Here is a 15813-nt window from a genome sequence, read left to right on the forward strand (position 1 = left end):
AGGCTGATTCTGCATTGAGCAGGGGGTTGGACTAGATGGCCTATATGCCAACTCTATGACTTTAAAATGGCTGCCTAAGGGGGTGGGGAGCTCCCCCTCACTGGTGGTCTTCAAACTGCGGCTAGACAGACATTTATCCTGGATGCTTTAGGATGATCCTGTATTGAGCAGGGGGTTGGACTAGAGGGCCTATATGCCCCCTCCACCTCTATGATTCTATGAAACATAAGCTCTAAAACAGGGGTAGTCAACCTGTGGTCCTCCAGATGTCAGTGGACTACAATTCCCATGAGCCCCTGCCAGCATTTGATGGCAGGGGCTCATGGGAATTGTAGTCTATGAACATCTGGCGGTCCACAGGTTCACTACCCCTGCTCTAAAATATGAAATACAACAATGGAGCTATGAGGATGCAAAGATATCTTTACAATAACACACGTAATAGCCCATCCCCTGACATGGATTTCTTTAATCTTTAAGGGGCGACCGGACTCTTGCTTTTTTTGACTGCTACCGACAGGCTCGCACGGCGACCTGTCACGATCAATGCTTGTGATTCATATTCCTCTCAAAGGCTGTCTGAAACACGAAGGAGCCATTTTGCTTGATCCTTCAGGGCTCCTTAAGAGTCTTGTGAACTTTACATGAACTCTGTTTCATCGATTATCTTCCAAGTGGGAGCACGCTGCTAGTCGGAGAGGAAGAGAGCGAGAGCAGCAAGGAAGAGGAGTTGGGAAACGTTTTCGTCAGTTTGAAAATGTAGAATCATAGAACAGAATCATAGAATCATAGAGTTGGAAGGGGCCATAGAGGCCATCTAGTCCAACCCCCTGCTCAACGCAGGATCAGCCCTAAGCATCCTAAAGCATCCAAGAAAAGTGTGTATCCAACCTTTGCTTGAAGACTTCCAGTGAGGGGGAGCTCACCACCTCCTTAGGCAGCCTATTCCACTGCTGAACTACTCTGACTGTGAACATTTTCTTCCTGATATCTAGCCTATATCGTTGTACTTGTAGTTTAAACCCATTACTGCACGTCCTCTCCTCTGCAGCCAGCAGAAACAGCATCCTGCCCTCCTCCAAGTGACAACCTTTCAAATACTTAAAGAGGGCTATCATGTCCCCTCTCAACCTCCTTTTCTCCAGGCTGAACATTCCCAAGTCCCTCAACCTATCTTCATAGGGCTTGGTCCCTTGGCCCCAGATTACCCTCGTTGCTCTCCTCTGTACCCTTTCAATTTTATCTACGTCTTTCTTGAAGTGAGGCCTCCAGAACTGCACATATAGAGGAGTTTTTGTCAGTTTAAAAATGTACACGGAAAATTCAAGGTGCGACTGGGACACAGAGATTCTGCATCTCGAGGTCAAGGTTTTGATTTGAGAATCAGAACCACACAGAGCTGGGAGAGATCACCAAGGGCCATCGAGTCCTGCCCCCATCTTCTCAGGGACATCCAAATCACACGCTCTGGACAGGTGCTCACCCAACCTCCTCCTAAAAGCTTCCATCTATGAATAGCCCTCACTATCAGAAAATACTTTCTGATATTGAATTGTTTTGTTGAATATTGAATCCTTTCCTTTCATTTGAACCCAGTGCTCCCAGTCCTCATCTGTAAAGGTGCAGTAAACTCATAGAATCATAGAGTTGGAAGGGACCTCCTGGGTCATCTAGTCCAACCCGCTGCACTATGCAGGACACTCACAACCCTATCGCTCATCCCCTGTAACCTGCCACCCCCTTGAACTCATCGGCCCCCTCTTCAACATTTCTCCACCCCACCAGACCGAAAACCTGCTCGCCACAGTACTTATAAGGCTGTTCTGACCAAGCATCAGGGCTCTCAGCCTCGTCTACCCCACAGGGTGTCTGTTGTGGGGAGAGGAAAGGGAAGGCGACTATAAGCCCCTCTGAGACTCTTTCGGGTAGAGAAAAGCGGCATAGAAGGACCAACTCTTCTTCTTCTTCAGTAATCTCAGGGCTCTCTCTGCCTCACTTCCCTCACAGGGTGTCTGTTGTGGGGAGAGAAAAGGGAAGGCGACTGTAAGCCGCTTAAAGCCTCCTTCGCGTAGAGAAAAGCGGCATATAAGAACCAACTCTTCTTCTTCTTCAAATGCAAGGAGTGAACGATACGATACGATAACATTTATTGCGTTTAGCCAAAGGCTAAACAAACATAATTAAAAACAATATGGTACAAATATGTATAAAACAATATTTCTCCAATATTGCGTTCATAAAATTGTAGACGAGGGCTACTGAGTTACAATTTAAAAAAAAACACGGTGTATCAAGGTGGGGACACCTGTACAAGGAGTGAACTGGAATGTTGATAGGCAGTCCCTGACACTATCTCAGAGAGGGGACTCGGGACACGATCCTAAACAGTCGTACTAGTGAGTAAAGCCCTGGAGCTCAGTAGGGCTTGCGTCTGAGATGGGGAACTGGACAGCCCATAGAGCTGGAAATACATTCTAAGAAAGCATTCAGGGACTGGTGCACACCTGTCTGGCTTATGCTATTCATTGTGTCTTGTGCCACTCATTTTGGAGTCGCCAGCCCTGTCGCTTTGGGGCAGCCTAGTGACATCTAGTGGTCAACACAAGGACAATTTGCATTTGACGGCATCCGTACAGAATGGAAGCCTTTAAGGTTGCAACCCGCAAGATGCTCAAAGGATGTTCCCCCAGTTGTGACTGTAGTCAAAGCAGGTGAGAGCAAGACGACAGGGCTGTTAAAGGAACATGACAGTCTCATGCCTCAAGCCCACGTAAGGGAGAGCGTGTAACATTGCCACCTCTGTGGGTTTTTCCTTGGGAAGTAGACTCCCTGCTTTGTTGTTAAGGAAAGAAATTGTGATTTTTAAGGGGCATATATCTGCCCCCTTTACAATTCAAACTCTAGAGCAAGGGAGATGGTTTGGATGGTCAAATTGTCCGGCTCCGTATCCTGACCTTCATCTTCCTTCTTGGATTCCTATACAAATACAGTGCAGGGCTAATCCTGCTTCCCTATCGTGCTAGTCTGGACTATCCTGGTCAGTAAACTGAGAATAGGGGGGGGAGTGCATGGATAGTTTTGCACACTTGAAATCCTCACGTATTTATTTATGTAATGCTTAAATTTCTATACCACCCCTCCCGGCACTGCCGGCTCAGGGTGGTTTACATTGTAATTGATAAGAGTTCTGTGGAATAAAAGCACAGTTAAAATAGTACATTAGTGAATATTCATAGATCATTACCTGCAGTCCACCACCAATAGTTGGCCAATACAACCTCTTCTCACACCTGGGGGAGGAGTTTACGGTTGAGGGCCCATTCCTCATTGTTCTCTCATTCATTGGCCCCAACAAAATGCCTGGTGGAAGAACTCCACCAGGGCCCGCAGTTCTTCTGGGAACTCATTCCACCAGGCCCTGGCCATGGTTGTGGGCCAGGGATTGGGTGGAACGAAGCACTCTTCAGAGGGCAGGCCGTAGTAAGTCAGGTGGTCCCTTATGCTCGCCAGGCTGATGTGTAAATCCAGTTTTGACACCGTGCAGGAAGTTTACAGGAAGCGCTCGAACTCACTGGCAACAATAGTGCAGGGGGTTGGACTAGATGACCCATGAGGTCCCTTCTAACTCTATGATTCTATGATAGCCACCCAACTGTCGAGCTGAGCAAACACTCCGTGAAACAGGGAGAGGAGCTCGGAGGAAGCTTTGCGTGGCTCGATGCCAGTTTGCAGATGGTTGGGAAATTATTATGCAGGGGTGTGAAGGAGCATGTGCCACGTCTGAGTCAGACAAGCCTAATAAAACTGTCTGCTTTTTCAGCCGTAAACCGGCCTTGCCGCACACACTATCCCCCTCCGCCAGACGACGGGTGATGAGAATGTTTGCAGCATGACCCTGCTTGCCACTTGAGAGTCGGAAGCTTCAGTCACGCAAGCAGCAGAGGGGGGAGAAGCGAGGGGAAGACCTGGCGACTCCTGACTCACTAGCTGTTCTTCTTGCTTCTTTCAGAACCTGTGCAGTGGCACAGCTCAACTGTAATAATATGACAGCCAGAACAGGGGTGTGGTTAACGAGCAATGGCCTCTCGTCTGGTGAGCTGGGTTTAGTCCCCCAGTCCTCCTCCACATGCAGCCAGCAGGGTGACCTTGGGCCACCCACAGTTCTCTCAGAGCTCTCTCGGCTCCAGCTACCTCACAAGGTGTCTGTTGTGGGGAGATGAAGGGAAGGCATTTAAAGGCTGCTTTGAGACACATGAGGCCTGCTGGGTGACCATTGCCCAAACCCAGTTCTCTCAGAGCTCTCTGAGCCTCACCTGCCTCACATGGGGTCTGTTGTGGGGAGAGGAAGGGAAGGCAATTGAAGGCCAATTAGGGACACATGAGGCCTGCTGGGTGATCTTTGACCAAACTCAGTTCTCTCTGAGCTCTCTCAGCCTCAGATAGATAGACAGACGGACAGATAGAGGGACGATGGACAGACAGACGGACAGATGACAGATGGATGGATGGATGGATTTGCGTGTGTCACATAGGTGATAGATGTTTATTTATTTATTTGTTTGCTTGTTTATTTATTTATAATTTAATTCACACCCCGCCCCTCACAACATCTTGAAGTGGCTAACACAACGATAAAATTTACAATAAAACCCTGTAAATTGGACAATAAAAACACTTATTAAAAATTTATTCCAACATCAGCAGCTCCTCCATAAAATAGGCTACCAAGATCCCACCTTACTGGTCCCAGCGTGTTTCAGCGGTCCTTTGTGGGAGCGTCCCCTCTCAGCCTAACCCGTCCTGCTCACCGAACGACACCCTTCTCAGCTCCTCCAAGGACGGTCGGCCCTCTCAGCAGGACCCAGAAATGCACTCTCAAGTATTGTAAAGATCATGAACATCATTCAGCGACAGGAACAGGGTTTTGACAGGGCTAACTTCCTTCTTAGCATTTCTGACGCAGCTAGATAAGTGAAAGGGAAATGTCAAGCGTAGACCCTAGACATTTCTGCGGCATCAATGACAGAGTTGTCAAGAAACCTGCCAAATTGTACATCAGACCCTGTGATCGCCTAGCCTTGAAAGAGGTTTGAAGGCCCTTGGCCTTCTGTCCCAGCTTGGTCAAGTCGGTATAGGATGTCAAGGCAGAAAGCGCCATTGAGTTGTGGTAACCCCTGGGAGGTTTTTGAGACGAGAAGAAGATTCTTATATGCTGTTTTTCTCTATCCGAAGGCCATCTAGTCCAACCCCCTGCTCAACGCAGGATCAGCCCAGAGCATCCTAAAGCATCCAAGAAAAGTGTGCATCCAACCTTTGCTTGAAGACTGCCAGTGAGGGGGAGCTCACCACCTCCTTAGGCAGCCTATTCCACTGCTGAACTACTCTGACTGTGAATCGAACTTCATTCTCACAAATAAAATAAATAGTGAGGAATATGGATACACAACCACATTCTGAGGTGGTTTTGATGTGTGTTTGTTTGTGTGTCCGTGGTATGTGTTTTTGTGTGTGCAATACTGGACCAAGGGTAACCATTCTTTGCTTTGGAGGTCTGAGAAGGTCAACATTCGATCCCCTGCAGTTGATGCTCCTGGTTGCTCCAGTTCTAGCTTCACTTCCAGGAATGGTCCTCAGGGCCACTGGGATGCAGTCAACACCTTCCAGGTTTGAGGCCAAATCAAATTCATGATCCTGATCCACCCCGGACAGACAGACATCTATGTCCCTCTGCTCCAGATGTTTATCCGATCCCCTCTTGAAGCTGTCTATGCCTACAGCCCCTACTACTTCCTGTGGCCGTGAATTCCACGTGTTCATTACTCATTGGGTGAAGAAGGACTTCCTTTGATCTGTTGTAAGCCTTAATTAAATAATTTAATTGAGTGCCAATGAGTTCTTACATTACAAGACAGGGAGAAAAGGACTTCTTTCTCTCCCTTCTCCACCCCATGCATAATTTTGTAAACCTTTATCATGTCACCACTCTACCTTCATTTCTCCAAGCTGGAGAGCCATGATCTCTTTAACCTTTCTTCATAGGGAAGGGGCTCCATCCCCTTAATCATTTTATTTGCTCCTTTCTGCACCTGTTGGGGCAAGCTACCTGCAAGGTAGGACAAAGGAGAGTTCTAGACATCTTTTCCCCCTTCAGTCTCTCATCTCTGATAAACTAGCGTCATCGATTTTATCAGGTTCACCCCCCCCCCGGGGGAGTGACAAAATGCTCATTCTTACCATCACTGGATGCTTAGTTGATTCCCTTCTCATTTTCTCAATACATTCCCCTCCTCCTTCTCTCCAGGGAACTAAGCTCATAGGGCACCCAACCCATTCTACTGTTCAGGACCAAGGAGAGCGACTAATTTGTTTGCCTTGCTTTGTTCATGGTTCTATTGTTAACAACACCACCATAGACTAGAATAATAGAATCATAGAGTTGGAAGGGACCTCCTGGGTCATCTAGTCCAAGCCCTTGCACTATGCAGGACACCCACAATCCTATTGATCATTCACGGTAACCTGCCACCCCCTTGAACCTTCATGGAATCAGCCTCTCCGTCAGATGGCTACCCAGCCTCCGTTTAAAAATCCCCAGAGATGGAAAAGCCACCACCTTCTGAGGAAGCCTGTTCCACTGAGAAACCACTCTGTCTGTCAGGAACTTCTTCTGGATGTTTAGATGGAATTTAGAATCAGAGAATCATAGAGTTGGAAGGGGACCTCCTGGGTCATCTAGTCCAGCCCCCTGCACTATGCAGGACACCCACAACCCTATCGCTCATCCACTGTAACCTGCCACCCCCTTGAGCCTTCACAAAATCAGCCTCTCCATCAGATGGCTGTCCAGCCTCTTTTTAAACATTTCCAAAGATGGAGAGCCCACCACCTCCCGAGGAAGCCTGTTCCACCGAGAACTTTCAGGAACATCTTCTGGATGTTAAGATGGAATTTCCTTTGCATTAATTTCATCCCACTAGTTCTGGTCCATCCATCCAGGACAAGAGAGAACAACTCTGCTCCATCCTCTACATGGCAGCCTTTTAAATACTTGAAGATGGTTCTCAGATCCCCTCTCAGTTGCCTCCTCTCCAGGCTAAACAGACCAAGCCCCCCCCAGCCTTTCTTCATATGTCTTGGTCTCCAAACCCCTCACCATCTTTGTGGCCCTTCTCTGGACACACTCCAGTTTGTCTACATCCCTCTTCAACTGGGGTGCCCCAAACCATTTTTCTTCCTGGGGTGGTTTCCCAGCAGCTTCTTGGTCAAGTCTTGCTTTCTATTTGTTGCTAGCTGGCAATCCCGAAGCCGATGGGACTCAGATTGATATGGATCGCCATGTTACACAGAAAAGAGCAAGTGTTCAGTACCACCTTAAAGACTAAGACAATTTGTGGCCGGGAGTCGCTTCTCCCTTCAGATAAAGCTAGAAGGTGGAGTCCATCTCTCCTATATATTGTTAAGCCATGTAATATTAGATGTCAGATAAATGACAATAGCAGGGGAATGACAACAGCAGGTGTGATTGGATGAGGTCTGCTGTGCAGAGAGAAAGAAGGAGTAGAGAAATCAGCATTGGTAATGAGACAGGAAACCTAGATCGTGATTAAGTCCAGGAGGACACCTTGTCTTGAGCTTCAGGGTCACTTGCAAGCTTTGGGACACAGTTTCTCGACAGGCCACCACAATTGTGCAATTCACGATAGCTGTCCTGAGCTGGATGACTCAAGCTTGATCTCATCAGAGCTTAGAAGGTAAGCAGAGTTAGAGTTTGGATGGGAGATGCAGAAGGAAGTCCAGGGTCTCTATGCAGAGGCAGGCAATGGCAAACAACCTCCGAATGCCTCTTGCCTACGCAGCCCTACAGGGTGGCCATAAGTTCACTGTGACTTAACAGCAGCAACAACAAAAAGGTTCTAGCAAGGTGAGCACATGCTGGCAGGGGTTCGTGGGAGTTGTAGTCCATGGAGAGCTACAGATTGACCACCACTGATGTCTGCCACCCTGGAGACTTGGGAGAGCAATGTAACCAGAGAAAATGGCATGGGAAAAGGATTATCTCCCCCACAGCCCCCCCCCCCACACACACACAATGGCGTTGATCTGATTCAGGGCCCCACATGGCTGCTTTGAATCCCCCCCCCAAAAAAAAACTTTTGAAAGGGCCCAATTAAGAGATTTCCTTCCTTCCATCTTTTTGGCATCAGCCGGATGCTTAAAGAAATGATTCACAATAACTGCGTAAACCCCCCCCCCCCTTCAATTCCTGTCCATTAAGCATTTCTCTAATCAGGCTTTTTAAAAAATGTCTTTTTCTAATAATTGCTGGGAGTTTAATTTTCTGATGTGACCTTTCCAACATGGGGAGAAGTCATTACTGAGCTCTGAATGCCCAAACATTTTCGAACGACGATCCTTTTCACAGTAATTGGGGGCAATGTGTGAAATTTCCCTTTGTTGGAGCACCTTTGTTTGAGTCTCTTTGCCTTCTCCCCGTTTCCCTTATCAGGGGGCGTTTGGTGTGCTTTCCCCCCCCCCTTTTTTAAACAAATCTGAACTCCTCATTATGGCATGAATGCAGGAGAATTGTATGCCTGAATGACCGTATTGTCTCTATCAGTGGATGCCTTCTATTCCTTTCTGCTCTGGGGATTCTTGCCTCTTTCCCTCTCTGCACTGTGTGACTCCCTACTGATTTCCTTGGCTAAATGTCTATGGCTTTTCCTCACTTTTAGAGACCCAAAGGGTTTTGTTGCAGCAAATCAAAAATGTATTCCTTGCATACCACCAACAGCAATTCTGGGCTTGAATAAACAGAGAACACAAATTATTTTCCTGCATTTTATGTATTTAAAAACTGATCCCCCCCCCCCCGGAAACCCCTTTCCACAGTGGAATATGGCAGAAATCTCTCTCTCTCTCTCTCTCTCTCTCTCTCTCTCTCAGCTCATCAGAATTAAATGAGGAATGGCTTGAAACAACTTTAATATGAGACACATGAAACATCATTCTCTGAGCCTGGTCCTAAAACAGGTTTTCTCAACCAGGGGTTTTTGAAAGCCTGGGGTTTCTTGAAGGCCCTGGAAGGGTTTCCCAAATGGGTAGGAGTTAATTAATGTTTTAAATGTATTAAACATGACTATTTATTATGATTATGATTATGATTATGATTATGATTATGATTATGATTATGATTATGATTATGATTATGATTATGATTATGATTATGATTATGATTATGATTATGATTATGATTATGATTATGATTATGATTTATAGTCTGCCTTCCTCCTGGGACACAAGGCGGATTACATAGCAATATACCCCCACAAAACCCCAAGCCCTTATAACTCAGTTTAAAATAGGTCGCTAATGTCAAGATGGCTACAATCCTTCTTCTTCCTCCCCACAATCGTCCACAAAGGGTTTGCTCGTAGTGTGGTGTAGCCTGAGGGGGCCCCATTGATCTTAAAAGCCCGTCCTCAACGGAAGACTTGGCGGAAAAGCTCCATTTTACAGGCCCTGCGGAACTTTGACATGGTCATGTCAACTTGTTTCCCCCCACTCAAAATGGCCAGAGATGGGCCTGGAGGGGGTGGGAAGGGGGTGGGGGTGTGCACAGCTTTGCTTCCCAACCATATTTTGTACAATCATGAAAGTGAAGAATGTCTCAGGGGGGTTCTCACTGGTAATAAAGTGGTCTTAGAAGAAACTGGAAATCACGCAAACACTTTGAGGTGCTTGAGGAAATCATGCAAACACACAAACAGGTTTGAGGTCCACTTACTCCCATATCATAGATTAGTATAAAAGAAGGAAGGAATCGTTGAACTGTTAAGCAGTTGGATAACATTTTAATTTCTGTAATGCATTTTTCAGGTACCTTTTCCAGGCTGAGCATCCCTCAGCCTTATCTCATAGGACTTTCAAATCCTTCAAGAGAGCCATCCTGTCCAATCTCCACCTCCTCTTCTCCAGGCTGAGCATCCCCAAGTCCCTCAGCCTTTCCTCATAGGACTTTCAAATCCTTCAAGAGAGCCATCCTGTCCCCTCTCCACCTCCTCTTCTCCAGGCTGAGCATCCCCAAGTCCAGGGGTAGTCAAACTGCGGCCCTCCAGATGTCCATGGACTACAATTCCCATGAGCCCCTGTCCCCTCTCAGCCTCCTCTTCTCCAGGCTGAGCGTTCCCAAATCCCTCAGCCTTTCCTCACAGGGCTTGATCCCCAGGCCCCGGATCCTCCTTGTTGCTCTTCTCTGAACCTTCTCAAAAGTTTTAGTCCTATAATTCAGGGATAGTCAACCTGTGGTCCTCCAGATGTCCATGGACTACAATTCCCATGAGCCCCTGCCAGCAAATGCTGGCAGGGGCTCATGGGAATTGTAGTCCATGGACATCTGGAGGACCACAGGTTGACTACCCCAGCTACAACTGGTTGGATGAAATAATTGGGGGTATTTGATTTGGCTCCATCCGATTGCGTATGTGGGCGTACATAAAGTGATGTTGTACTGCAGCCAGCTTATGTCCACCCTGTAGGGCTTTCAAGGCCAGAGATACCCATGGCTGGTTTGCCATTGCTTTCCTCTGCATAGCAGCCCCTGGTAGGATTCAGCAGCCGAAGTCTTGCATTTGATTCTGTTTCCTCTTGCAGTGTTTCTTTTACTTGGAATAATTCTCGCTGTCCTGCGCTTTATGAGATTGAATGAGAATTTACGTCTCTCAGATGGGGCTGCCAGGAACAATCGAGAACGGTTAAGGAGATCGAATAAAACTTCGTACAGGAGTAAATTGGGGTGCAACTCCTCACCCCCCCCTTCGGTTGATGTTCGTGTATTGATGTTCATAATGGCTGTGTCGTTTTAATCTTTCATACAAAAAGCTTAAATGGAAGCCTGGGGAGGGGGGGTGGAGGATCTCCTTTGCACGGAGGTAAGACACCATCTCTTCCCATAAAGCTGCAGAACCCAGCTTGGCTCCTCGTTCAGAGCACTCTGATATTTTGGCACATTGGTTGTGGCTGCGGCATGACCCAGAGTGTTGGATTGGGTGGTCCATTAGCCTGATCAAGCATATAGATGGAACATTCTGTCTGGGGCAGTGATGCTCCGTATTCTTGGTGCTTGGAGGGCAATAGAATCATAGAATCACAGAATCATAGAATTACAGAATCGTAGAATCACAGAATCACAGAATCATAGAATCACAGAATCGTAGAATCATAGAATCACAGAATCATAGAATCACAGAATCACAGAATCATAGAATCACAGAATCATAGAATTACAGAATCGTAGAATCACAGAATCACAGAATCATAGAATCACAGAATCACAGAATCACAGAATCACAGAATCAAAGAATCACAGAATCACAGAATCATAGAATCACATAATCGTAGAATCACATAATCGTAGAATCACAGAATCACAGAATCATAGAATCACAGAATCACAGAATCGTAGAATCACAGAATCGTAGAATCACAGAATCGTAGAATCATAGAGTTGGAAGGGGCCATACAGGCCATCTAGTCCAACCCCCTGCTCAATGCAGGATTAGCCCAAAGCATAGTGGGAGGGCCTCTTGAGTTCTGGACCCACTGCTGGATTTCCTGATGGCACCTGAGTTTTGGCCACTGGGTGACGCAGAGTGTTGGACTGGAGGGGCCATTGGCCTGATCCAACATGGCTTCTCTTGTGTTCTTAAAGATGGAGCCCTCTATCTGGGCCAGGGATGCTCTGTCTTCTTGGTGCTTGAGGAGCAGCAGTGGGAGGGCTTCTGGAGTTGTGGCCCTGCTGGGGGACTCCCTGAGAGCCTCAGGGCTTTGGCCCCTGTGTGACACAGGATGCTGGATTGGAGGGTTATTGGCCTGACCCAACAGGGCTTCTCTTGTGTTCTTATCCTTCCCAGTCTGGGCTCAGAGAGCCAGCAGAGTGTCAGAGACAGGTGCAGCTCTGCTTCCTCCAGGGTGTCTTAAACCAGAAGGCAGAAGATTGTCATAGAGGCGGGGCTGAGGAGCAAACCTTCTTGGGGAGGGATGAAGGCACGCGAATGAGTCATGCTGGACTCCCTGTCCCAGGCACCTCTTCCAGAAGATTATGCAGCACCACAGGAGCCTCTGAGGCAATCTCCTGTTCCCCAATGACAGCCAAGTTGGCGCTGGGCCTTCTGCTGGACCAGAAAAGTATCCAGTTCTATGGCCCTCAATGCCAACGCCGTTGGAATATACAAGATCTGAACAGAAAATGAGAAGAGTTGGTTCTTTATGCCCCTCTTTTCACTACCTGAAAGGGGGGGGGAGTGAGGTTTTTAAATTGTATTTTAACAGAGAATCAAAGAGTTGGAAGGGTCCATCCAGGCCAGGGGTAGTCAAACTGCGGCCCTCCAGATGTCCATGGACTACAATTCCCAGAAGCCCCTGCCAGCAAATGCTGGCAGGGGCTTCTGGGAATTGTAGTCCATGGACATCTGGAGGGCCGCAGTTTGACTACCCCTGATCCAGGCCATCTAGTCCCACCCCCTGCTCAGTGCAGGATGAGCCTCAAGCATCCAGGAGAAGGATCTGTCCAGCCGCTGCTTGAAGACCGCCAGTGAGGGGGAGATCCTCACCTCCTTAGGCAGCCCATTCCACTGCTGAACAAGACACAAAATCCTAGATTTTATGACTGTCATGGTTTTTACTGAGGGTGGTTTATTGCATGAACTGCCCTTAGCCCACGTCCAGAGGGGCAGTCTAGAATTTAAATATTTTATTCAAAGCAGCTTACAAACACCTTGTCCTCCCTCTCTCCACAACAGACACCCTGGGAGGTCAGTGGGGCTGAGAGGGCTCTGGAAGAACTGCCCTGTGAGAACAGCTCTAAGAGAACTGTGAAATAGACCAAGGTCACCCATCTGGCTGCATGTGGAGGACCAGGGAATCAAACCCATTTTGCTCTTAACCACATGACACCACGCTGGCTTTGTGTGCATTATTCAAGAGCATTCGAAGAATACCCTACAGGGGGCATTGGGGGAGACGTGTAATTGGCACATTCAGATTAGAAACTTCCTGGTGTTATTTTCACATCATCTCCTACTGTGTCCTAACTGGCTTGATGCCTCCCCCTGCCCCTCAAGAGCTCAAGGATACAAGAGCCGCCCAGCACGGCTCATGCCAATCCCAGAATGCTCTCTGCTGCACTGCTCCTAAATCTGTCACACTCCCGCCGTCTGGGCAGCTTGTTAGACCTGCCTTTCAATCGGAGCGCCTGGCACATTAAGAAATGCAGGAGGATGTTCTCCCTTCTGAGGACTACCAGCTGGGAGTGGAAGGACACGGGCCAAGCTCCTTGAGGAGGAGCTGTGTTTCTGGAGAGGAAATTATCTCTGGCTCCTTCCTCTTTGCCAGATCCATCTGTCACATGTGCGCCAAGCTGCCGGCATGCCCGACAAGCATACAGCTCAGTTCCCCTCAAAGTGTGGGGGGAGGAACAGCAAATTTGTCAGCGCACAAGACAACCGGATCGAGAAACAACTGAGCGTCTGAAAGCAATGTGAGAGATGCTGCCAAGAGTTTAAAGATGCAATGGGGTGGAGCACTGCATGCTTAAAGAACAAATAGCTGTGTTGAGAATCGAAACAGTGAATTAATAGCTTTGTAAAAAGAGAGAGGAGAGAGAGAGTCCTAACTGTCTAACTGGCTAATAGCGGTGGTTCTGTTCTTCAGCAGGAGGCAAGCGGGGAGGAAGAGTGCGCAAAGGAGCAGGAAGTCTCCAAGCGAGCCAATCACGACACAGGAGGAGATGATTGGGGAAATACCAAGAAAAGGCAAAAGATTTACGCAATCTGAAGAGAAACCAGAGTAATGGTTCAAAACTCCGAAACTAGCTAATAGTCAAATTCTTAGAGAAAACTGGTATAAGATGTTTTATAGATTATCATACCTAAAGCAATCGCTAAGATGGCTAAGGGATAAAATAATGCTTGTTGGAAATGCAATGTAGAAGTTGGTTCTTTTTTTGCATATGTGGTGGAGGTGTCAGAAAGTAAGAAAATGTTGGGCAAAAGTCCACGGTGTATTAGACTAAATTAATGTTAAGTTTTCTATGCGACCCGAGTGTATGCTGTTAAGCATATGTCCACACAAACTACCACCTCAAGCCAAAAACGTTTTCTTCAATGCAACAACAGCAACAAAATTGGTAATAAAAACTGGAAATCACCTGAAATACCAGCTCTACAGTCTTGGTTTGACAAATGGACTGAACTATCAAAGATGGCTAAATTGACTTGCATAGTCAACCGAAAAGCACTGGAAGAACATCAGGAACAGTGGCATTTCTACACAAACTATCTCACGAAATGGAAACAAAATGAAAAGAAGAAAGAAGGGGTTTGGAGGGGTTTGGGGACCAAGACGGATGAGGAAAGGTTGGGGGAGCTTGGTCTGTTTAGCCTGGAGAGGAGACAACTGAGAGGGGATCTGATAACCATCTTCAAGTATTTAAAAGGCTGCCATGTAGAGGATGGAGTAGAGTTGTTCTCTCTTGCCCTGGAGAGACAGAACAGAACAAATGGACAGGCGGAGCCATGGCACTTGGATAGCTCGAATACTTCGAGCTCCTGTTCCACTGAGGGTCAATCACTGCTGTGATTGACAGAATCGGGTTTTGGGTACGCTAACCCAACCATAAATCTTCTCAGGAATTCCTTGTGAATCTCTGGGGCCTCTCTGTTCCGCAGGGAAATTAATCTCCCACTGGAACGTAAGCTCAGTGTGCACAGGGTCCAGCAAGCGCCGTCCGCCATCTTAAAATCTTTTTTCCTTTTCCTCTTTTTTCAACTCTGCAATCTACAAAGCTTATTTTAATCTACAAAGATAATTGGATACCTCCCAGCAAGACCTTCGACTCACCACAACTCCGGAGTGAAAACATCTGGCAGACATCAGATCGAGCCTACAAACAGTGAGTGGGGTTTCCCTCGGCACCTTCTTCCCTGGAATGAACTCTCGGCGTGGAGAGTTGCTCTCGCTAATCCAAACAAGCCAGAGTGACAGGATTTATTACCACTGAGGGGGTGAAGCAGCCAAATTCCAAGATATTGAGTCATTAATCAACGCAGAGATGCAAGTGCTTTTCCGCTTCTCCGTCTTTACTTTTCCCCCCGTTTTTGGCTCTGCTTGATGCCACCTCATTATGAGGCAGGCTAATTCTCTTTTCTAAGCGAAGAAGGACTTAAATCAACTCAAACTAATAAGTAACAGCTCTTATTATATCTGTTTTTGGTCTTCGAAGATAAGAGAGATTAGAGCCGTGGAATCTCGCGAGAACTAAGCTCTAGAAACATTCCTTTAATTCAAAACAGACTGTTGCTTTCGTCAGGACTCTGTAGGACCTCTACTGGCTATTTGCAAAATTGCAAATATATTTTGGAAACAACATATGAAGTCTAACAAAATTCCAAACTTGGAACATGTTTTCGTTTAAAAAATTTGCATATCTTCTAGATAAACAAACACAAGACCTGAAAGAATCTTTAAATGGTTCACTTAAAAATATGCTCATGGAGTTTAAAGGCATTAAGGAAGAAGTCTCTAACAGGAATGATGAACCAATAGTAGTGGCTGATGATAGCTTTAAACAAGATGGAAAATTACCAGCAGAAGAGGAATCTGAAATTATGGAGATGGAAAAGGGGATGTCAGAGTCTTGCAGCTCAGATAAGGACACCCTACCTGAGAAGATATATAGCCACTCCAAAGCAACAATACACAAGAAAGACATATGGATCTGCGGTGAAAGCAATCGATTGAAAGGAGCTTCATGGAAAA

Source organism: Paroedura picta, chromosome 5 (genome assembly GCF_049243985.1).
Source record: "Paroedura picta isolate Pp20150507F chromosome 5, Ppicta_v3.0, whole genome shotgun sequence".
NCBI lineage: Eukaryota > Metazoa > Chordata > Lepidosauria > Squamata > Gekkonidae > Paroedura > Paroedura picta.